Source organism: Nilaparvata lugens, chromosome X (assembly GCF_014356525.2).
Source record: "Nilaparvata lugens isolate BPH chromosome X, ASM1435652v1, whole genome shotgun sequence".
Classification (NCBI taxonomy): domain Eukaryota; kingdom Metazoa; phylum Arthropoda; class Insecta; order Hemiptera; family Delphacidae; genus Nilaparvata; species Nilaparvata lugens.
Genome location: NC_052518.1, coordinates 95,581,373 through 95,607,065, shown reverse-complemented (window position 1 = coordinate 95,607,065; position 25,693 = coordinate 95,581,373). Strand labels below are relative to the sequence as shown.

General features: G+C 32.3%; 1 protein-coding gene and 1 non-coding gene across 2 annotated transcripts in view; one reads left to right on the top strand and one right to left on the bottom strand.

Moving 5' to 3' along the window:
• Positions 1-25,693, bottom strand: part of LOC111060049 (O-acyltransferase like protein) — an 89,008-nt gene that overhangs the window by 51,403 nt on the left and 11,912 nt on the right. The window lies entirely within an intron of this gene.
• Positions 23,364-23,435, top strand: Trnap-ugg. Its single transcript has one exon. It is a non-coding gene; the product is annotated as a tRNA-Pro (tRNA).

The window sequence follows — 25,693 nt, the reverse complement described above, 5'->3', positions numbered from 1 at the left end:
ATGTAAAGAAAATAACGAAATATAAAGCATAATGAGTAATCAATAGCCGCTGACACAATGATCAAATATTACAAAGTAGTGTAAACTGATGAGTAGAAACTAGGATTGACTTAATCACCTATTGTTCTTTCACATTATGGTATACTCGGAAAGTATAGAATGTGATAATTTAGATTATCTCTATACTCTCTGGGTATACTCATAAGCATAATTATGATTTTGTGTAAACGCTTTTTTTATCTTTTTTGGAGGTTATTTTGGAGGATAGAGTAAACAATACAGTAGTCGGAAAAGAAAAAACAGGCTATTGCCCAAAACTTTTTCAATTTCCTAATTTTGTCTTAAATGCTTAGTGCTCATTATAAAAGCCATCATGATATATGTTGGTCATAAAAGCCTTCATGATAATATGTTGGTCGAATATTTGATAGACCTCCATGCATCGATTCAATTGATGGATAGTGAGTGATTGCTTGATCATTTGTCAGCTGTCTGGTTAGTAATTTGCGGCCCTCTTAACAAACTCCAAGGTTGGCCGATTAACAAACCTATAGACTACCAATCACTCTAGCTTACTGTTCTGGAAGTCACTACAAGGATATTTAATTCAACAATGGGCTGTTGTGGGAGAATTGAGAAAAATTGAATAAAACTTGCAGTATACTGTATTCACAGTGATTGAAAATGTACTCCCACGAGTAAAATCTACGTATGTGGATTGAAAATGAAAACGCAAAAACTATACGAATCCTTATATAATTCTGGAGGAAGAGTAAAATCGTTGTAGAATAATGAACGTTGCATTGAAACTCCAAATAATTTGCAATAAATTTGAATTTCCATCTAGCTGTCTACCCTGTTGTCAATATTGCAGTAGCAGAAGTCTTCGGGGTGATTTATAGCATTTAATTGGGATTCTCGTTTAATAATTATTATTTATTTTGGAAGATACTGAAAATCATATCTTGATTTTCGAGTTTGAAACACTCCGTAATTAAATTTGGTGAATGCAGAAGACTATGAATCAATATCTCCTCTCCATTAAAGTGGAAACAGCAATATTACAGTATAGTATGCAAATAAATTCTACCTTCACAGTATTCTATTGCTTTGGCAGAAAATGTAGTGTCTCTACAGAAAATGACGAGCTTCAATAAAATTGTTGGTGGAAAGATGTTGAGAAATAGAAGAAATATGCACGAACAAAAAGGTTTTGAATTTGAAACAAGAAGTAATTCTTATGTTTGGCAAAAAATAGAAGAGAATAACCAGAAGGCATGTTTTGATGTAAGCATACAACTAACACTGCTGGAGAATAAACCACGTAGGAACAGATACAAGTAACAGATTGTGAAAGAAGACATAGTTTGAGAAAAACACAAAAATAATTTGAAGTGTCAGATGGTAGTAGCAGCTACAAACGATTGTGGAGACTAGAAAAAAACAAGAAAATGGGAAGTAAAAATTGACACAGCAAGAGATCGCACTTGTATGAAATTCAATATGAGTTGAAATCCCAAGTTCATTACTAGCATGAAGATAGGAAATAATTCGAATATAGTTATTCCGCTAGATGAATAATGAAACGTTTGCCTTGACTAGTTAATGATAACAGCTCAAAATATGAACATGAAATCATTATGCACTGAGTGCATTCGGAAATATGTCAAATCAAGATGAGGTCCCATCAATTTCTTTGAAATTTGAGTACAGGAATAAAAGCACAGGATTTCCTTCACTGTATCTCTTCTTCAACATCTTCCTTCAATTATTTCGTGCAATAATCATAGTGTGGACCTGTCACTTTTTGTTTTTTCTTCTTTAATTCGTGTTGGTTCCCATGCTATTTATTATACGGTTGTCCACTGTCTGTTAATGTAGCATGTCATTCTTGCTGGAATTCCCTTTTCCGAGCGGATAGATTTTTTCCAACTTTTTACAGTTACTGAAAGGAATAGAAGTTCGTTTACCTTTCCAGAATTTCATCTCCTAAGAGAGAATTATTCATTTTAAAATCTATTGGCAAGACTCTCAAGAGCAATCTTCGTTTAACTTTGTGTAGATAACAGAAGCCCAATTTTCAACTGTATATCACGTGAATTAATTTAGTATGTGATTTTGAAGTTTTTGGATACCAATCCTTCTCCCAACTGATATTAAACTCCAGTTTAAGGAGTTTATTCCTTACTTGAAGAAAAATCCGAATGTACCTTACTAAAATCCAAATGTGATTGACTATTGAGAGAGGAATACAGAACAACTATAGAATAGCTATGGAGGAATTCACTGTTTAACGTTCTCAATCGGCAAGTCTATATGTGATTTTCTAATTTTAGTTCAAAAATAATTCAGTTGATTCACTTATCCTACAACGAATTATTTCATTTACCAATTAATTTCTTCCCATGGATTATCCCTCAAGGAATCACAGGGCTGGATTTCCCCAATATACCAGGTAATCCTTTTAATACGAAAATTTTCGTATTAAAGAGCACAGGGTGAATTTTTTTCGCCCAAATTCATTCTTCCCATGAGCACATAACAATGTGGGATGGTACCTATTTGAATAGTTTGCATAGAATCAGATGAAAAAAGGTTGGATTCTGCAAAACAACTTTATCGACGTAAATGTATTCATTGTTCACATTATTATTCAAGGAAACTCAGTGTTGAGCACTGGAGCAATGCTGGCGAATTATACATTCAGAAACTGTACACAAAACAGCATAAAGAAGAGACGTTATGTTGGTCTTCGAATGGTATTAAAATTCTAGCTTCGTTAAAAGTAGACGTAGATTACATACAACTCTAGCTACATTGTAATATTGCTCGGATAGTGCCTTAGAAGGATGTACCTTCAAAATTAATAATGGCATACAATCAAGCCGAGGCCCCTCCCATCTAATAAAAATTGTTTGTAGTTTATAACAGATCATTAGTCAAATTCTCCACACATTGAGCTACGGTCCTGGGTTGCTTCATACCAATAAATAAGGCAGCGAAAATATTGAATACACATCCTGCCTCTCATCTAATATGCAGCTGACAAATTCTCATTGGTTGAAAAGTTTAATGACAAACTACAAATAATTATGAATATTATATGATTGGCAACCTTGAACTCCCAAATGAACTGAGAGGTAAGTCTCTATTGAATGTTTATATGTGAACTCAAGGTAGTGGGTGTATTGATAAATGTATACATCTTGTATTTGTGAATATAAAGTATTTCGAGCCTTCTATGTGATTGATTAACGTAGAAGCACGTTGGATATATTTTTCTATTATCATTGACTTTCATTCAAAATCGAGATGAATGTCAAGATGCTGAAAATGTCTTCCTCGATTTGGAGGAGCTACTGGAAACATAATTTAATGGAAGCTTTAATAAATTCATAACTCATCTTTTCAATCTCAGATTCGAATCACAAAAGTTTTTAATCATCCATCCTCTGAAAATGGATATTAATCAAATTTGATCTATTATCACTCACTCTTGTATGTACAAATGACAAACTACACTCTTGATAAAACACCTGTGTTATAGTATGTTACATCTGAACTTTCAACTCTCGATAATTAATATCGTGGCATTTTTTCAAATGAAGTGTTGGCCAATTATCATCCTATTGAAAAGCATACATAGTTTGGAGATTCTGCAATAGTAATCAGTGAGGATAGAATGTAATAAATATTATAATGTTATATTCTATAAAATATAAAATATAGAATGTTATAATATAGAATATGAAAATATGTTAAATATAGAATATAGAATGTTATATTCTATACTCTCTGACAGTAATACTGCAAGGTGAAAAGGTTCCATTCATTATTATAGCCTGCATTGTTCTGGAATACATTCACCAAAGTAATTTTATTCACATCACCACGTAAAAAAAGGCTATGTTTAACTACAACCCTCAGGTTTAACTATTTATTTAAGGCCCGTATACATCACCTTAGTATGAACAGAGAAATCAAATAAAAAACTGATGAAGATCAGCGATTGTTTAAACCCCGAATATAACACATAAAAATGGATGCGATCATATCAACAAGTAATCGTGGTTTATCGTTCAACGTTATGAATATGGCCCTTATATGGGATGGGGATCCTCAGGTTTCTATCTAGATATCCTCAAGCACCTGTTTCGTGTATATAAACATACTTTATGTTTCTTCACTTGCGTGCATAAATAATGTAGTAATGTGTGATTTGTTCTGATACTGTAATTTCAATCTCAAAATAATTGGGTTCTGAGAGAGTCTGATTGGTGATGGTGAAGGAACGAGGAAAATTTGAAACGGAGACCTTGATAGTAACACACATGCATTGTTAGCGTAGTTCGATCGCTTAACTATAATTAATTCGAAAGGTGTACATTAGGGCGTTCTTAAATGCCACGGCTACTGATATTTGGTACTTCAAATTTATTTCAGCGGAATCGAGATCACTGGCTCTTCTGAATCTTCAGACAAAGATTACATGGAAGAATAAATCACAGATTGGCAGTGACCTCCAAATACCGTTCTGTTGTTTCATGAAATCTTCCCGAGGCAACTGTGGTAGACTCTTCTCAGATTTGTATTATTCAGCAGACACTAAATAATAGATAAGATCAACGGTTTTTTCTTGCGGCAAAAAAGTAAAGACATAACAATCGCAGTATAAACGGCGGAGTTCTTGTCAGCTTGTATCTGAGATGACATTTTTTCCCCAGACACGTATTATAAAGTCAGATGATTTGGATGCCTTATTATAAAATGCAAGGAAACTACGAAAATTATAAGAAGACTGTACATTGTTTGTTTGAGATCACAATAATTGTTACATTGCTTGGTTGCCTCTGATGAGCTCATCAAATTGTCTCAGAACAAGACAATCTTTCACCACAAATTGAAATTACTTTGTAATAATAATTACTGTTTATAATTTTCAAATCCTTTTAATAAATAATGAGCACTGTTTCATGAATCATACATATTCAGTGATTGTAGAGTATGTTAAGTATATCATGTGGTGAGTACAGAGAACTGTACTCGTTTATTGTAGAATTATAATTATCAATTATCCAAATTTTTAATAGTGAGTGTACCTTCCACACTCTCAGTATATGAATTCTATGAGTTGATAAAAACAATATGGAAACTTGTAGTACCCTTTATTATTAAAAACTAGTTTCGACCATAGGTCATTTTCAAGTCTTCCAAGACTTTCAAGACTTCCAAGACTTCCAAGACTTGAAAATGACCTATGGTCGAAACTAGTCGTTGAAATATTTTTAAGTTTTTAATAATAAAGTGTACTACAAGTTTCCATATTGTTTTTATTAATTTGTACTAAAGTAGCCCATATAAGTGAAGTGATTTTATGAAATTCTATGATATATTAGATATTAACTTGATTGATATCAGATAAATTGAAAGTTGAGAAGTTTGTTGATCCATCATGAGTAATAACTTGTTATGGTTTTATTTATTCCTTTAGTTTTGTACTATAGTGAGGTCCACGTTATAATGACAGTATTTGATCAACTTTGGTTTTGCTATCCTTGTCTATCATTCGACAAAGCCGGTGTTACTATCCTTTTCTAGGTTCACAACGATGCCAATTATGTTTTTGACAGTGTAGAAATATAATTAATTAATGCAGAGAATCGGCATCGCTATTCTTCTATCTTTATCTACTGCCATTTTAACGTGGACCTCACTATAGTGATTAAACATGCTGGCGAGAAAAAACTCATCAAACTGAATCAAAGACTTTATTCTCCTAAGACATGATTTTTTTGTTTCATTATCTCTTCCTATACTTAGCAATCAATATTTTAGAGTAGTATAATTTAAATATTGATGAATCAAACCATTTATACTATATTGATTCTTAATTATTACACTAATGATATTTTGTAGTGAGTCTTTAGCCTATCTATCTGTTATACAATCTATAATGCTCAAAATAATTCAGATCAGCGTTTGAAAACCAAAGAACAAATCTAAGGTATACGTTGTCTGAGCTCTGATGATTAAGCTCTTATAAAATTGATAGGCCCTTTAAAATGTTATATTCTTCTTTTCTTTCTCATATTATACATTTGGTTGTGTTATTTGGTTAGTTAGTTTGATTCTGTTAAATTCTCTTCATTTTTTTGTTCAAATTTTCTCATTGCCATAGTTGAGATATGATATTATACATATTAACATAATTATTATACATTTGGTTCTGTTATTTGGTTAGCTAGTTTGATTCTGTTAGATTCTCTTCATTTTTTGTTGTTCAAATTTTCTCATTGTCATAGTTGAGATATGATTGGGCGTGTCTTGCCACTCGGCCAATGACAGTAGAGCTCAACCTTCATTGGTCAACAGCTAATGGCCAATCGTAGGGCTTCACCCACACTAGCCTATAACATATTCTGCTGTGCAGTGATTTAGTTTAGTAGAAATGATGTAACAACCGGAACTAGTATCACGTCATGACATGTATAGCCAACCAATAAACCAAATAAACCATTTTTCTGATAAATCAGTGGTTTGACAATAACAATCCATTTTCATTCAATATTTCGATTGTAGCTAGTATAAATGCAAGAGCCAATGATGCACTAATGGTATTTTAGGAGCTATCAATCACAATCAATGTCATTAGTTTAGTCATATTTTTGTTTTAAAGAATTAGACACATTTTTAAGAGTTCTGGTAGTGACTTTTAAAAGATGACTCCGTATCGTAAGTTTTATTGTTCATTTCATCGAATTTCCCCCACGAAACTCTCAATTTTATTTTATCTTTTATCTATCAAATCTTTTATGATATCAAAGTATATAACTTGCATTTATGTTAGAGAGAAGAATTCAAAGAATTTATCAATCTCATTCTTGACCCAGCAGCTTGAACTACCTTGACATAGCTAGTTAAAATCCATACTTTACTATCCATGATTACTTTATAGATGCAGATAGGCCTACCTTCTCTCAGATACAGTGAATCTACCGACAAAAATATTCTGTTATTCTATCTTGTAACAGGTGGTCCTCCTTAATCAGTTGAATTGTTTAGTAGAATTCATGTTTATTACAGTATTTATTAAGAAGAATTCATGTTTTTCATCCTTTGACAGAGAAAAGGCTAGATAACCAGAGGCAGATTACATTTGGCCTAGCAGCCACGGTAAAAGCTTTAATATGTAGAAAAAATAAATCTCTCAACCGAGCCTTGAGTTGAATCTTATCAAGGACATTATTTTTAGTTTGTTTGCATATGACAGGCACACTTCAACACTGAGAAGAGATTTCGAAACTGAACGGAAGAGCTACTCCTTGCAATCGTCTCTTATCAACACACCTTTCTTCTAACGCAAATTTGTTTGTCAAGTTTAAAAAAATACAACATGCGACATGTCAAGCTCTATCAGCTAACATTCTCTGTTGTTTCAGGCCTACAAAATACTTGAAAAATCAGACTCGTTCTGATGAAGACTCTCATAGACAAACTATACTTAAATTTGATATTCCGGATTTTAAGAATGAAATAGTAACAAATGGAGATAGAATATATTTTGATAACAAAATATGCATAATTGTAGGAAATATTTCATTTTGAAAGTTACTATCCCACACATGATCTTAACATGTGTTTAAAATGTTATTAATTGAAGTAACAAACTAGCCAAAAATAAACATCCAGTCATCGAAATGGGCTCAAAGAATTATGTTGTGTGAAAAAGAAAGTTGTAAAAACGAAAATAAACGGAAGTTTATGTAGTATGTAGGGAGAATCTTATTTCATAATATAAGGTATCCTACATCACTGCACAAGTAAATTGTTTTTCTGTATAGTTCATTTTCAAATATTGTAAATGATTGACCACATGAATGATTGGAAACTTAATCCCACAATATATTTATTCATCATTTTTCATCAATACCCACCGGTGCTGATCATTTCCAAAATATTTCTAATCCAATGCATTGTCAACACCTGGTCTTTTAGTGAAAAAAATACTTCACTTTTTTGTTCTTTGCATTAAGAAATTTAATATGGAATAGGCCTGAACTACTGATCAAAATTATCGTTAATGAGCTTTACATAACGTTGTGTTCCACATTTTTAATTTCAATTCATTTTTAATGTGATTGAATGTGATTAGTTGTACTGTGGTTTCTAAGTGGATTGTTGATCGACTTGAATATTACGCCTATTTTTGAAAGGGCTTTTTTGAAATATTGCTCGTTTGACCGAGCGAAGTGAGGTCCAAGAGTCAAGTCGACAGTTTTGCATTTCTCTATGTTCTATATGTTTCTATATGTTCCGCATTTACAGCGAAAAGTAGCAATAGATTTTCATGAAATTTGACAGGTATGTTCCTTTTTCAATTTCGCGTCGACGTATACATAAGGTTATATGAAATTTTGCATTTTAAGGATAATACAAAAGGAAAAGGAGTCTCCTTCTAACGCCAATATTTCCGTAAAAATCAGACTATAGAATTATTAATAATAAATCAGCTGTCGAGTGGATTATTAATTGCATGCAATATCAATATCTCAATGTAGCTTGGTAAAAAATCAGCTGTTGTGTGGACTATTAATTGCATGCAATTTTTATGCACTATTAATCGCTTGCAATGACGCATGCAATTAATAACTAAAATAACATAGTATTTTCTTTCTGCTTTAACTCGGGCTGACTTGTTGCTAGTATGTCTTGAAGGAAATTAGCTTTTGATGTTAGCATTTTTGATACACTAACCCCGAAATCCATTAGCCATTTTCACACCGATATCTCGCCGACACGACATACAGACAGGATTTACTCTGATGTACAGTTTAAGAGGAGGTTGTGGTTTCTAACTGCGCGAGTCTACTGTTCACAGAACTATTAGTTGTTAGATTGACTGAATTGTTTATACTTTTTCGATGAAAGTGGTCCACTATTATCATTTGAGATTCATTGGTAAATCTATTGTAATTTATTCTATCACATTTGATCAATTCATTTTCGATTGATTTTGCTATGACATTCTCTTCACTCTTCATGTGTCACGTCTTTGACTAAAGTATAATAGTTCCCATGTACTCAACCAAGGCATTCTTTGGTATATTATTTCCTAAGCTCAACTTCTCAACTTATGTATTCAGTTTGAGTTGCCAAATACCAGGGAATTCCTTCCCATTTCCATAATCAAATGAAGCTGTATGTATTCATCATGCTCATCTTGAGATCATGAACGAGCTCCAGTCGCACAAAGCTTGATTATGTTGATCGTTATATCGATCAAAGTTGATCAAATATAACAACCATATGAGACTGACGCGTAGTTGGTTACGGTATTTGATTTCTCAGGTTGATAGTTATCTCTGATGTTCAGTCAAATTTTGATTGACTGCACAAAGTCAATAGGCTGCACAATGGTCAATAGGGAATAAGTTGTGATAGTTGGTTTCTTTGAAAATTATGTTTATAGTTTTCATACTAAAATAACGGAGTAGTTGTGAAAAATATAAAATATCTACTCACTGACTGTGTAATAAGTGTAATAAGGCACTGGGGATGTAGTATCCCAGGGATTTTTTAATGCTTTTAGGGATTTCTGTGTTAGGGATATAGTGTTGAGCTTGGTAATCACTTGAAAAATCACGGATATTTTCTAACAAACTACATTGTGTGATTTGAAGAACCCTGCATTAGAAGATTTCTAATCAATATCTGAGAGTAAAATTCCATCCAGAACTGAACTCTGTCGTATATTCTACTAATCATCAAAATGGCAACGTCGCAATGAACTGAAGAAATTCTCTCATTTAGTACGGCGAAATAATGCACAAAAATCTGAAGCAGATTTGAAATTGTCTCGGTAAACAGCTATCACAATGTTAATGAGGAACATTCAGCGCAGGTTGAAAACAAAATTCATTGAAAGTTCATAATGATCTCCAAGATAATTGTTTTGAAGAGCGGCAATATATTTCTGACTATATTGTTTTGATGGATTGAAGAGCATGAGATTTCGATAAACAGCTAATTATCACATCATTTATCTTCATTGTCGAGATCTTAGTTACAGATTACATATCATTGTTCAATATCGATCAGAAAAGCGAGAACCGACATTATCGCATCAGAGTATTCGTATATTGAGGAATAATTCTCGATTAATTCGAATATTGAGTAAAGTATTAAGACAGTATTAATGCTGCCAAAATTGTCAAATTTCAAGCTTCATCAATATTCTACCCTGTCTCTCAATGAATTTTAAAACTTCTGGGCAGAGAAAGAATACCATTCGTCGCTACAAGAGTGTTCACACTAGTACTAGTCTGCATGTATGTGTACACTCCCATAAGAACTAATGGAAATTTATTTCTGCTTAGCAGAGCAGAGCAACATTAGAATGCCGGACTCACTAACATTCAATAGCAGGAATCAATAACATTTCTTCGACCTAACATTATGAAACTCTACAATAACATTTTTGCTTTTCCGACTGTTCATCCTATAATATACCAGGACTCCGCCAACCAAACTTTGAGGAACTCTATCCTGGAGGAATTATTTTAATTTATTCCAACATTTAGCAATAATTGTTGGACTTAGTCAATTTCATAATATGTAAAGTGTGTCAAATGAAATATTACGTGTTTGGTGAACCATTCTTCTGTGAAATCGCTGATTTTTACGGCTGTGCTACAGTTTTTCGGGAACTTTATACTGATGGCATTGCTCAATTTTTTTATTCAGATTCTATCAGAGGCAAAACTATTAAAAAGTAATATGAACAGTAATTTATTTATTAAACAGTATCTTTACTCTATGATTCTATCGAGTTTTAAAATTAAAAAAATTTCAAATGAAAAATGTTTTCCCTCGAAATCTTTGAGAAATATCACCAGTATAAAGTTTCCAAAAACCTGTTGCTCGTGTCACTTATAGGAAAGAGCAAATTATTCTTCAAGAATGAGCCTTTCTTCAATATATTACAGAAGTTATAATCGAATCTCAAGTTATCCTCAAAATACTATACAATCATAAAGGAATTCTACCAGATAATAAGACCCGTATATTAATGTACCTACTAAATTTGGTAGGCTATCACTGATTCATAGCATGTGGAGTAATATGCTGTCATTGCTTTAATAACAAAACACTGATTGAGGTCAAGTGACCTCCAGATCTACTAAACTTTGAAATACCACACAAGCTTCAGCCGATAATCAAGTGAAAGTGGAATGTATGCTTTGTATGTTTTTATTCTGCTATTACCGGAGCGTTAAGCTGGAATAGTTGACTCATTACAAAATTATCGAAATGATAAGTTTGGTGACAGATTGCAAGGCGGAGACGTATCAAATTTGATGAAATCTTGTTGACTTGGAATAAAATAATTAAGAGTAGTAGCCTAATGATAATATTACGATTGATGCTGAATGATTATAAACCCCTATCATTTTTGTATTATATACTTTTTATAGATATATTTATCTTATTTCATAAAACAGGTGTTACATTATTTATATTATTTAACTGAAGATTTGATTGGTAGCTCGAGATCATACCTCATTAAAAGACCAGTATTCCACAGACCTACAGACAAAATGTTATTCAACAATATTATTAGCATACTAATGAGCTCTATTCAATTACGTGATAAGTAATCTACCTCATTTTCACTGGTCTTTTAATCTGAATTTGAAAGCTGATATTAATTTCCCTTACTATATTCAATAAATTACTTCTTTATTGAAATTACTTGTACAAATTAATGGTTTAATATGATACAATTTTAATGAGAGTGAATGATTATTTGCATTCAGATGAATGATTCTATGCAATAACCATTTTGAAATATCATTAACCAATAAACAATTAATATTGTAAAAGTGTTTTTCCCTTTTACTTATAAACTCTATCAGTTTAGAACGACTATACCAACGCACAAACCTAGGTTTTGCTTGCATTGTCAAATTGAAAACGAGTTATTTTTAGTTCAATAACTTATGTGTTGATAATAATTAGGCTGATAATCGATCATCAATCATTGATCATACTTATCAATCATTAATCATTCAAGACACTGAATCAATTATTTCTCAGCTCTTCCATACGCCTCATTAAATTATTTATGTTGATATTTTAATGAGGATTAGAGGCAATTATACAAGCAAGTAACAGATCCTATTTTGACTGTTTTGCTACTTCACATAGCATGCATTTATCATTTGTTTAATATTTCACAGTTTTGATGAGTAGCTTCTCAACATTCTGCAACGAAATCACCGTAATAGTATCATGTTTAATGACAGAAGAAGTGTCAGAGACAACTCGTTAAAAACCATGAAGTCATGAAGTTAAATGGTTACTTTGACCGGTCGTAAGAGTTATTATTGACATTGAGATTTTTCGCATCATTAATACCTAGCAATGCAAACGAATGCATGGAGTTCATCAACCGATCTATTGGACAAAGTCAACACAACATTGGATTTACTCCTAGAAGAAATAATTAGTATAAGTCAAATCAAGTTTTAAGTAAATCTCACTGTATTAAATGTGTCAAAAATACTTCAAAGGTACCACAGCGGAATTATTGTTACATTTTTTGTGTTGAAGCGAAGAAGATATTGTGGTATAGTTGCCCTTATTGAATAGAAAGACTTGACGTTGACAAAATCACAAATTTATTCGAATAACGAGATACAGGTCTCGGTTGTTACACTAGGTTAACCAAAGATTGAAAATTTTGTAACAACCGGAACCATTGTCTCGTTGTTTTAATTGAATTGAATGATTTTAAAATAAAATATTGGATAAAATTAGTATTATTTGATTTTTATGAAATTATTGCTACGTTTTTTCATCGAGTTTTTTTGGAATGGAGTATCAACTTGACTGGATGTGAGGTTTCTAACTATTCAATTATATTTCAGGTTAGCATCCAAATCACAGCTCGAACTTACTTTCTACAAGTTCTCTTAAATTCATAGTAGTTATTTATAAAAAAATACATAAATAAATTCATAATAAAAATATGAGCTTATTTAACTATCCACAAGTTTATATTTAATAAATCTGCTTCCCATTTCCTACATTTTTATACGCATTTAAATGATATCAGAAAATATCAAAAAGTTGAAAAAAAATTAACGGTACAAAATAAATTCTATGTGTCATCACTTGAGTTAATTCGGATGGAGACGTTACAAGCTAGGAGTCGATCATGTATAGTCGAAAGTAGAATAACAAGAAAGTCATGGAAAGAATATCACGTAAAGTCGCACATAACCTCTATTTGGACAATTTATTTCATGAAATTGGGATGAAAAGAAGTTTTGGACTGTAGTCTGTTTCTTTGTCCTTGAGTTGATTGTAAATGATAAATAAATAAATGTATGAAGGCTTCTAAAGGCTTGTACCCAGAGTTTATAGAATAGACAGGACATTTCTCTATATTGTTTACATTCTATACTCTCTGCCTTCATCTCTATGGCTGAATAATAATTAAAAGGATTTTATCCCTTGAAACTCTAGAGTAATAAGTACGCGAGCCTTGACTTGGAGACCCCTAGTTGTGAATTCATTGTCACGGGTCACGGATGAAATCACATCTATCCATCCAGCTTCTTCTGAAATTTACCGAGAAAATCCAGTTGAGCAAAAAAGAATAACTGTTTAATGAGACATTTTTGTCATTACATCATAACGATCGACAAAACAATAACAGATGCTTTAACTGCGACATTGCAATTTTCCCAAATAGCTCCACTAATCATTGTTCTATTAGATGAGCTGTTGTCATAAACGAACTGTATTTAGCTAGAGAACAAGATGCCGTTCAAGTTCTAGGTCATTCCCCAGTAGTTGATTGTTCATTCTTTTTTCATCCATGAAAATTATCTACGGAATCCTATTTATGATTCAGTATTTTCAATAAATGTACACAAATGAAAGATCCATTATATCCGGCATATATTTATATAATCTTAATAAATACAACAACATTGATTGATCAATGAGGTTGAGTGGTGGAGAGGACTTGAAAGTCCTAACTTCGCCTAATTAAGGTTTTTCATTTTCATCAATTTTCTAACTAAACATTTTCAACAATCATCATCTATTTCCATCTCGCTGTTAATTTCTTTAAAATTACAATGATCAATGAAATTTACTCGTTGTTCCTCAAAATTCACTAATTATTTTGTGTTATTTAAATTACAATAGCTCAAGTATACTGGTCACGCTTACTTGGTGGTCAGTTAATTTCCAAAACGTGTTTGTGAAATTTATTTGTTTTCTATGGTGGAAATAAGATGCATTATTCATCAGGGAATCGCTAGTGAATGTGTATAGTGAACTCAATTTCTCAGAATGATTTTGCAATGATTTGATCTTGGATGATTTTGATCTTAGTAAATATATTAACATTGATAGATCAATTTGCAATAGGTGACCTATTCCTCATTATTGGGAAATTATAAGGTACTCAAATACCAGGGGCCTCACATCTCACAATACAAACTAATAATACCAGTAGTCAGCAGGTTATTAGAATAGAAAAGTATTGAACTATAAGCTTGTATTCTATCATGTATGACAGTTAATATTTTTGTTGTGAGACATTAGCTATATAGTGTATGCACACTATTATAAAATGAGTTATTACAATGATGAATACAAGTCAGCAGACGTAGACCATCCACGAAGAAGAAAATATTTTGGTGGAGGGTGAATTTGTAACTTGAGGAGTACGATCCCACAACAAGTCAAATTATCAATTGATAACTGAATACAGATGGAAACTACTGAGATATTGCAATTATTCAAAAGCTTATTAGCAATAATTAATAATTATTATTAAACGCATTTCCATCTAGCTGTTTACCCTGTTGTCAATATTTGCAGTAGCAGAAGTCTTCGGGGTGATTTACAGCATTTAATTGGGATTTTCGTTTAATAATACTTATTGATAACTGAATGATAATAGAATACTGCATTGCTAATAAGTTCCAGATGTACCAGGAAATCATCCTCTCGAGGAATTCAGTGTGTGCCTTCATTACTTTCAAGGTAGCAAATTTCAACATTGAATGCGTCTTTCATGTCACAATTGAGTCAATCTGATATATTCAAAATTTCAATATCATTCAGATGGGATTAAAAGATTGCAGCGAGGACAACGAAAGTTTCAATCGTAAAATAAAGGAATAAGATCAACCTTCAAGCGAAGACGATTTGTGAGTTGAATGGAAATAATGCAATTAAGCTACTCAAAACTCAAACTGAATACTTGCAAGGTTGAGGAGCATTACCAAGTGTGGAGGAACGGCATTGAGACACTTGACCAAAGTTTCTATTCATGTCAGCGCCATACCAAAGAGTTGCGGTCTCGTCTCTCCTCTTACTTTTGTCCAGGCTCCGTATTTTCTAACTTCCTGTTCATTTCTTCCACTATCCAATTATCATAATTAAGTTATTGTTCTGTATTCGTTAATTAATGGAAGCGAAACAGCACTAATCAGCCCACCTGTGATGAAATAAATCACCCGATCCAACTCCAAGGAGTCAGTTTGGTTGGAAGATTTCATCAAAACAATTATTATTTCTCACCTAAATCTGGATTTCGGATATGGTTATCGCGTACCATATTTGTACATTATTTGAAATCGCATACGGGAGAAAGACATATTCAAAAAAACAACTATTTTTTATGTTGCTTTCCATGACGAAACACTATATAATAACTTTGTTGTAGTTCAGACAATGTGTTACTTGTAAATATTTGAAAAAAAAACACTTTTCTCGGTGATAAAATAATCAGCCCGAGGCTGATGAAGCTCCTCTTCAGGAGTGAAATGCATTCCTCAATACTCCAACAATAAGTGTTTTTTCAAATATTTACAAGTAACACAGTGTCTGAACTACAACAAAGTTAACTATTTTTTTTTCAACCTATATTTGAATATTTAATTATACATTAAAACTGAAGAATATAAAATTACATCAAACTACGTGTTGTCTTTAGATAGAATGTGTTTTCGGTATGCATACTAATATTGACCAAGTGCCTGTAAATGAAATAGGTGAATGATTATCACTTTGAATCCAATATATAAAAATTGATTAAATTATTATAACTTCCTGTATTTGGCCACTACAACACCACAAATTTAATCTCATCTTGGAGTAACTACTACCTAGTAATTCAGTTTTCACCTTCTTGTTAGCCTATTTCAATTTTTAATTTGACCTTGGTTTCTCCTAAACGATTTTCTACCATTTTTGTTTAGAAGTATGTATTTTCGAGTTAACTGCTTTTAAAATACAACATTCTCCCATTTCTACTCATATTATCCACTCGATTTTGTTATTTACCGAGTTTCCCTTCATTTGTATTTTAACGGTTCAAATGACCATATATGGAATACTTGGGCGAGTCTAGTCGCTCAGCCAATGACAGTACAGCTCAACATTCGTTGGTTAACAGCTAACGGCTAATCATGGTTCTTGTCTCACACTATTTATTCTGCTGCTCGATTAAGCTTTCTTTCAGTTTACTACAGATTGATAATAGTACAACAACCGAAACTAATATTCCAAAAAGATTCAATGAATTAGTGGTTTTGACTGTATCAATACGTTTCCATTCAAGATTAAATTCCAACTCAACGAATATTTCAGAAAACGTCCAATAGAGTTTTCAATAAATAATGGAGCAAAATTCTCAATCTCTGAAGCAAAATATTATCTAAATGTGTGGTTATTCACTAACAAATCTATTGATAAGAGTGACTCTATTAATACGTCTTCTAAGAAGTTACATAAAGAAGTTCTTCATTCAATTTCTATTTTTATTTGAAATGTTTATTGTGTATCGTAGTTGAAAAGTTCAAAATTGTCAATTTGTTTGGATTGATTAGTTGGAATCTGAAAATGTGTTACGTAAGGATAAGAAATGTATTCTATAGAAGATTGTATAACAATATTATCAACAATAATCTAGTTATATTGTGATAAAGGTTTTTGCAAATTTACTATAATGAAGTCATGATTACTGTTAGTAATGGACGTGATAATTATAGTTAGTCTAGTTTTAAGATTTAAACACTAATTCCACGGAGTTTAGATTTTGATGATAGAATCTAATCTGAAATTGAATGTTTACATTAGTCAAATCCAATTTCGTCAGATGGTCATTGCGGTTTCAGCATCTGTTTCGGGAATTTCCGTGTGAAATGTGTCAGGAATTACACGGCTTTTACTTGAGTTCTGCTCCTTTCTCGAGAAATGACTGTTTACATATTATTCTCGTGATGGACAAGATAATCGAATATTTACATAGTTAATTCTGACAAGTAATTATTCAAAACATTGTTGACATTATAAAGCATGGTTATGATCTAATTTTGATAAGAACAATGCGTTCATCTAATACCCTATTAATTGACTACTGTGGAGTGAATTCACCAGCAGAAGACTTTTGATGAAAACGTTTCAACTAAGAAAACATTGTTTAGTTTTGAATGTGTACATTTAATTTAAATTTAGAAATCTAATTTCTCAGAACTCGAAGTTAGATCAGCGGTTTCCAAATATTCTTACTGGATGGTCATAGAAAGGTTTTGTTTTTCCTCGCACACAGGCTTTGCCCATGAGAGGAACCAACTTCAAGTTTTAGTATATTGTTTGTACTTTCTAAGAAGAAGAATAAAGATAATTTCAAAATTTCAATTTCAAAGGATATGAACATATTTTTATCATTCAATGCATGGAAAATACGGCATTTGAGTTTAAATTTTCCACTTATTCGACAGCAAACAACTGATGTTTGGTTTTCACTTTTCATCAGCTTATGTTGTGTTTATTATTTCTGTATCTTACTTTTTTTTGTTCAAATACAGATATAAATATAATAGCTTCAGCTGATGAAAAGTGGAATGCGCGTGTTCGTGGAGCATGAGTCTGTACGCACCTTGGGAATATATTTGAATACAGTCATAGAGAAGTCACCATTTGAGAAACCATAGGTAAGATACCATTGAGAAAAGATACCTTTGCATTGTTGATGTTAGCGTATGGCTTGGATTGTGAGGAGTCCCGTAGGATCTTTACAGTATTAGTCTCTGATAAAGTGTTCAATATTCAGTCTATCATTATTCTTCATACTTTAATGATTCATACAATAAGTACATCATAAAAATGATAGGAAGAGAAAAAATAAGAAAGCCTTATGCTATTCCTCTCCCAAATTTAGATAAGGTTACACATAGTTTGAAATAGGTCAAGTATTGTAGTTGTTCACTTCAAAAAATTTTCAGTCCTTAATTATTTTCACAAAGTAGATTTTGAAATTTAGATGCTTCAAAGCCAAACAAAGAAGATATATTTAACATTATTATCACTAAAATAGGAAATATTCACATATAAATTATTATCTAATAATTTATTCATTGTTTAATTCTGACCCACAACCAAAGATCAAACATAGAAATACTGGAGCATAACGCTGTACGCACCCTATACTGAGCTCATTTTTTCTACATAAAAGTAAATTTAGTGCATCCATCTTTTTTCTAGTGCCAACTTGACATGATTGATTGGTACAGTGCCGTAGTACTTCTCAACTTCAACTGTCTGATTGGCCAATAGTTTTATAATATTGATTTCATTTTTATGACGTGCGTATTCAGATTGTGCGCCTGCGCCGGTCCGCACGCGGGAAAATAATTTCTCAATTGTCGGCTACTGAAGCAACAAGCACTCCTTGACCCAATGCCAATGTTGAGAGATCCGACCGACACCGCGAACTACAGACAAGTTGTTATGTCATCGATATTGCAGCGCAGCCGACTCCAGATTGACCGGTGTGGTGCGTCTTTAGGTCTCTACACCCAAACAGTCGCGCTTCTCAGGAAATACGCCGAATTAGCTACTCTTCAAATTGGTCTATTGTTCATATTCCAATTCACCTTTTTGTTTTGTGATTTTTTATCCAATTGGAAATAAATAATTGAATTCGAACTCAAATTTTAAGGTCAGAAACACATAGAGCACATTTACGTACAATTATTATTATTACAATCTCGAAAAATACACCCAGTGTAATTTGCACCCACTGAGTATAGAATCCTATTAATTTAAGCGAGCAATTTCTGTATATATTTTTATATTTGGTTATTTATATTTATTTAAAGGTTATTTATGTCCAACGGATCTCGAAAACGGCTCTAACGATTTTCACGAAATTTGGAACATAGTAGGTTTATGATATAAAAATTCGATTGCACTAGGTCTCATCCCTGGGAAAACTCGCTGAACGACATTAAAAGGATAATTCATCCATGGAAAAACAGCTGAGACTTTGGTCGTCTGTGGATAATAAAAAAAGTGAGTGAGACGCACTCATCCCCGAAATGCATAAGCTGACGTATAGTCAGCTGTAAAATATAAACACCATCATTTTAAAGCATTGTGTTCTGTTTATCAATAAATACAAATAACGGAGGAACCCGCGTGCCCCGATATTGTAACATTGAATTTAACATTCATTCATGCTACATTCTATACTCACTGTTTACACCATCCATACATCTCGCACACCAATGCTTCCCAAAGGCACTTTTGAAATGTACTTTTAAAAATGTTGGAGGCTTATGGCAATCTTTGCCAGTAATAATTGCCAGTTACAGACACATCGATGTTTGTTCGTACGATATTTTCCCGACCTTACAAATTCTAGCAGATTAAACTGAACTTGAAAAACCTCATCTGTTTAATCTAAATATCGGGGCAAAGAGCTTCGCTCGTTATTTTATTTATTGATAAACAGAACACAATTCTCTAAAATGATCGTGTTTATACAGAGTGCGGCAGTCAATCCCGCATTTTTGAAATAGGTGTAAAAAATAAACGGACGTAGATATCAAAATTATATTCATAAAATATTTTTCTACATTAAAAAACATTAAGAAACATTGAAAATAATCACTGTTTGAAAATAACATCAGCAAGATGGCGGCCTTCCCGAGTACGGCATTCGCGCAGGCGATTTGCGAAGCTGTTCATAACATCAGGAAGCATAGGCTGAGGAATTCTCTCAATTTCTAGCCGGATTCTTGCCTTCAGTTCACCAACAGTATGAGGTCTTTCTTCGTATACTTTACTTTTTAGGTAACCCCACAAGAAAAAATCACACACAGTGAGGTCTGGTGAACGGGGCGGCCACGGAACCGGGCCATTGCGGGAAATCACTCGGTTTGGAAAAACTCCGTTAAGAACATTCATGCTCACGCAGGCTGTGTGACTTGTTGCTTCATCTTGTTGAAACAATGTTTCTGAGCAAGGGCCAGTATTTCACAGCTGGCTATACGTCATTTTATGAATTTCGGGGATGCGATATTTTGATTTTTCACATACTCACTCGCTCACTCACTTTTTTACTATCCACAGACGTCGAAAGTCTCAGCTTTTTCAGCCAAGGATGAATTATCATTTTTAAGTCGTTCAGCGAGTTTTCCCAAGGATGAGACCTAGTGCAATCGAATTTTTGTATCATAAACCTAATATGTTCCAAGTTTCGTAAAAATCGTTAAAGCCGTTTTCGAGATCCGTTGAACATAAATAACCATAAATAAATATAAATAACCAATATATACAGAAATTGCTCGCTTAATATAATAGGATAGAATCTATAAAGACGGCAATTAATCGTACGAACAAAAATCGATGTGTGTGTACCTAGCCTTAGAACATCTGCATCACTGTATACTGTGTGAGTTAACAAAATCGTTAGAGACGTTTTAAGAAAAACTCTGAATACAATTATTTTTTCATCATTTGCCTTTTCCCAGTTATATGGAATCAAGCGATCTAAATTGTTTGCGAGGGGTCCTTGATCCGTTAAGAACGTATTGTAGAAACTCTCAAGTCATTCCGGTAATTGGGGATTGAGATCTTGTTTACAAGAATATAGTGTCATACACTTACAGACCAATACCCAAAACCCCTTCTTTGGACTCTGGAGGCCTCAAAACTAGTTTTGTTAATCAATACTTTTTTCTGGCTCTAAATTTTGTAAAATTACGCAAACAAAATGAATTAGGTAATTCGAGTGTAATTTTTTTTCAACCGTCAAAATGTAAAATTCTTAGTTTCTGAATGAGAATGGACTAAATTTCAGAAAAGTTAAATCATAACCCTATTTCGGATTTTTAAAATATTATCTAAATTTGGGAAAGAAACAGTACAAGAAGTATCCTTAGTTTTTCTCTCCCGTTCAGTGCTTTCTTGTAAAAATAATTAATATATAAAAAAAATAAGTAAATAAGTAAATAAAATAATAAATAAATACAGTACTTTCCTCACCTGGACAGTACGACAAGGAGAGAAAAAAAGCTACCTATCACTTTTAAATCAAAATTAGACTAGGCAACTACCGTAACTATTATATCATGATGTTTTGATAAGCATTTATTCCTGGTTCAAATTACAATGTTACTGTAAAAAAATAGTAAACAACGTAATATTTGTTATGAATCTATGCAACTCAGAGCTTCTAGAGAATCTAGACAACTCAGAACTCAGATCTCTGCAACACACATCGTGATCTTAAACTGATACCTAAAACGTTGGCGCTTCTGTCGCGATTCTCTCAGTGATTATACTGACTGGTTTGTCTATACTATAGCAAAAAATAATACTAGTGATAACTTTACATTGCCAGTTAAAGACGACAAATATGTGATTATTTTGGGAATTTGTAGTGTAGATTTATTCTACTACAGCATTTTTATATGTGATCGTGCTTAAACTATAATGTGTATTCTTGAAGGAGTGGACTATCTTAATGAATACAATCTTTAAGAAGTAATATTAATAGAAAAAAACTATTGTTACTCAATCAGAAGCCTTCAAAAGCCATAGCAATTAGGAATTAATTGAGACGATACTATCGACATACATGCAAATGCTAATGTATCATGGGGCGTGAAATGGATTTTTGCTCAGCAATTATAAACCAACAGTGAGATGTGTATGCTGTCATAATAACCTATACAATCACTCAAATACCATGAAGCTTGAAGCATGACCAGTCTATGACTAACGCAATACTATTAGGCTGGTCTCTACTATTGCATACTAGTACCTACTATACCGTATACATTCTATTGCATACTATCTAAAGATAGGCAGAGCTCTTCGAAATGTTTCAGTTGAATCAGCTGAAGCTCACTAAACCAGTCTCAGAGGTTTTATTTCAGGGTTTATGGTGATAGTTCTTTGTGTGAATGCATTGATATTTTTTAAATTATAAATAATAATTCTGGTTTGCAGGAGATTTATTTCAGTAATATAACTCAAACACGCCAACAGCAATATTGGAGAATGATAGCCTAATATTCACTATGAAAAGGAGAGATTATGTCAAATGTATTAGAACTATAATAGGTATATGATTTGAGAATTCGTCCTTCCGTCAAAAAGTCATAAAAGACTTTCAGGCTCGATTCAATTACCGACTTATTTGAATTATGAAAAGCAGGGTTGCAAAAATCAGTACCTTTTTCCATCCAAATGAATGAAAATATTCAGTTACTCACCCGTATAGACATCATTACTAAAATATTATGAAAATTATTGAATTGCAGTCTAGTTCTCTGAAATTGTATATAGAAATTATCTAGAGAACTCACAAAAAATTCATATCTGAACCTTACAAATTTTATAATTTACATTAAGAATCTAGTTGAAACGCATTGAAAACTCAATAAGAAATGCTAAAAACCGCTGAAAGACCATCAATTTTGGGCGTATCTCCAGCTTTATTTTAAAACCCTTCTCATACTTATACGCCCTAACTGAACCAGTGTATTAAATTTTGAAATTTTCTGTCTATTATTTTTTGAAAAAGCTGACAAAACGCAGAAAATGCTGGAAAAACTCTGAAAACACGCCGATTTTAGGCGTATCTTTGGCGTTATTTCAAATCGGTACAACATTTTCACACCTTAGTTCAACTTAAGTATTGAGTTTGAACATTTTATGTTCATTTGTTCTCGAAAAATCTGAGAAAGCGCAGAAAACTGCTGGTAAACGCTGAACAACCGTCGATTTTTGGTGTTTTTAACGTCCTAAAATACGTCGTATTTCTGTCAATTAGTTCTTGAAGAAATTGAAAAAACGATGGAAAACGCAGATTTCTCTTTTTCATATAACGCTATAGTGGGATTTATTTCTGTCATCATTTATCATAGTTTAACATGATCGTTTTCATTCAACCTACGCTGAAAGTTTGTAATGAATCTTACTATACTTTCACTCGCTGAATGAGCGCTTCTATACTACTATTTTCCCGTACTACATCAAGTGGCCCGTTGGTCTAGGGGTATGATTCCTGCTTTGGGTGCAGGAGGTCCCGGGTTCAAATCCCGGACGGGCCCAACTTTTTTGTTGATGGAATATCCAATTTTTAGTCACAACAAAAGTAATAAATGCTAATTTTTTTTAGAAATTTCGTTTTTACTATATTTTTTGCGAGTAATTCATATATTTTGACATTAATCTCCCGATAGTCTCGTCCATTGGAATAACACGAATGGTCGCGTGTTGTATGTACTTATTTTTTATTTGTTGTTATTTCAATGATGGATTCTATGTTTTTGATCAAAATTGGTATTTATAATGACAATTTATAACTTTAGTTGCATTTGAGAATAGTACTCAAATTTTTAGCTCCCCAAATAGAGTCACAATCTAATTTCCAATAAATTAGTTTCATCTTCTAGATATGAGACCAGAATTCACGTGTTGTACTTTTGCAAGTCAGTAATTTTTATTGAAAAATCGTTTTTAGCGCAATAAATGCATTTATTAATTTAAGTTCCTCACATTAGAAACTATTTTTATAAAAAATTCAACATTTGTTCAAGTTGCAGCAGAGAGGAAAGAATAAAATATAGATTTATATATTTTAAATATAGGTTTATATTTTATCTTTGGTAATATTTCATCTTAAATTTTATTTTTTTATTTATATTTCATCCCTGGTTGCAGTAAGAGGTAATGGGGGGGGGGGGAATGTGATTAGATGATTGCACCAAATCTTTCAATGTAAAAATACACTTTAATTGCTAAAAAATAATTAACTGTTTTACTTTTTACAACAACGTGACTGCCCGAAGGTTAATATTTTTTAAGTCTCTCTGCAGTGCTGAGCGATCTATTCTTCAGGGGTGCCCCCCTCCCCAAGAATTTGATGATTTTCCCATAATTAATAATATTTTAGATCATAATAATATCCGATTTATACTAGAAAATTATTCTCAAAATAATTACGATAAAGATGATACAGTACGATAAGGATTGATTGAATGATAATATTTAATGCTGGACCCTTATTATTTTTTCATATTCAATATTTCTATATAAGTATTGTTTTATATTTTATTGTTTTTAATTTGGCTCAATAGTATTATTTATGTTTTAATTTATTGTTTTATGAATTATACTGCTCAGTGTATGTTATGAAGTCAATAATGGGATAAAGTCTTCGGTGTTCTCATGTATGTACATTTTCTAAATAAATAAAAGATAGATGAGAACTTTCTTGTGTTTCAACATTTCATTTGCACTTATATAATTAAACTTGAACACCTTTTTAAAATGTTCAACATCAATATATAACCGCAATGTTCGTTTGTTCTCTGTAAATTAGTTAGTGCACTGATTTCTATAAGTATTTCTATTTTGTAAGTTCAAAATTAGACATATAAGTTCTATTCTGATTTTTTTCAGAAACCTGAAGTGTAATTTTCATGTTACCCGAAATATTTAACCTTGTTTCTTGAGATCTTTTTCTGCCTCAGGTTGAATACATTATTATGCTTAGCTCTCAATATTTTGTGTAGCCCCTGGTCTAGGGCTAAGTAAAACGAGGACTCTCTCACACAGACTCTCTCACTCTCTCTCACTTTCCATCCCTCTTTCTTCTACTCTTTTCCTTCTCTCTCATACATAAACAAACTTATTCACCTCCTTTCTTTATGTAAACCAAAGCATTCTTTCAAAGTGATTATTAATTCAAGTGTATTCTTTCTCCCTCACTCCTTATCATAAGTTATCTTCCCCTCTTCCTCTTTTTTGTTCCCCTCATTTTCATTGCCACTCTACAGCTGAACTTATCTTAAATTTCTCAAACATGTGCGTGTATGATTCAGATTCTTATCCATATCAACTGACTATGAACCAATCATTTAGGTTTCCATCTTATAAAAAATGAGTATATTTGTGATATTGCTTAAGGCTGTTCGTTACACTTTTTTATTATTTAAATTGGATAATCTTTTTCAATATAATTGTTAAGATCATTATAAGAGTGAGAAAAAGTGGCAACTGAAATTTTTAAGTGGTCTAATAACCGAGTTATGGGTTGTTCAAGTGTTGAACTCCGTTTTCTTTCCAGATCATAAACGGTTTCGAATTTTCCATTGGAGTTTTTTTCGATACATTCAGTATATCATTGGCTTTGTTCTAATATGCGTTTTTTCGCAGTTTATGACAAAATAAACAAGTTAACGAATTTACAAAAAATTTTACTCTTTTTAAATTTTTAGTTTGGAAAGATACATTTTTTGAATTTTTAAGAGAAGTTCTGTTAATATAGTCGAAACCGTTTATGATCTGGAAAGAAAACGGAGTT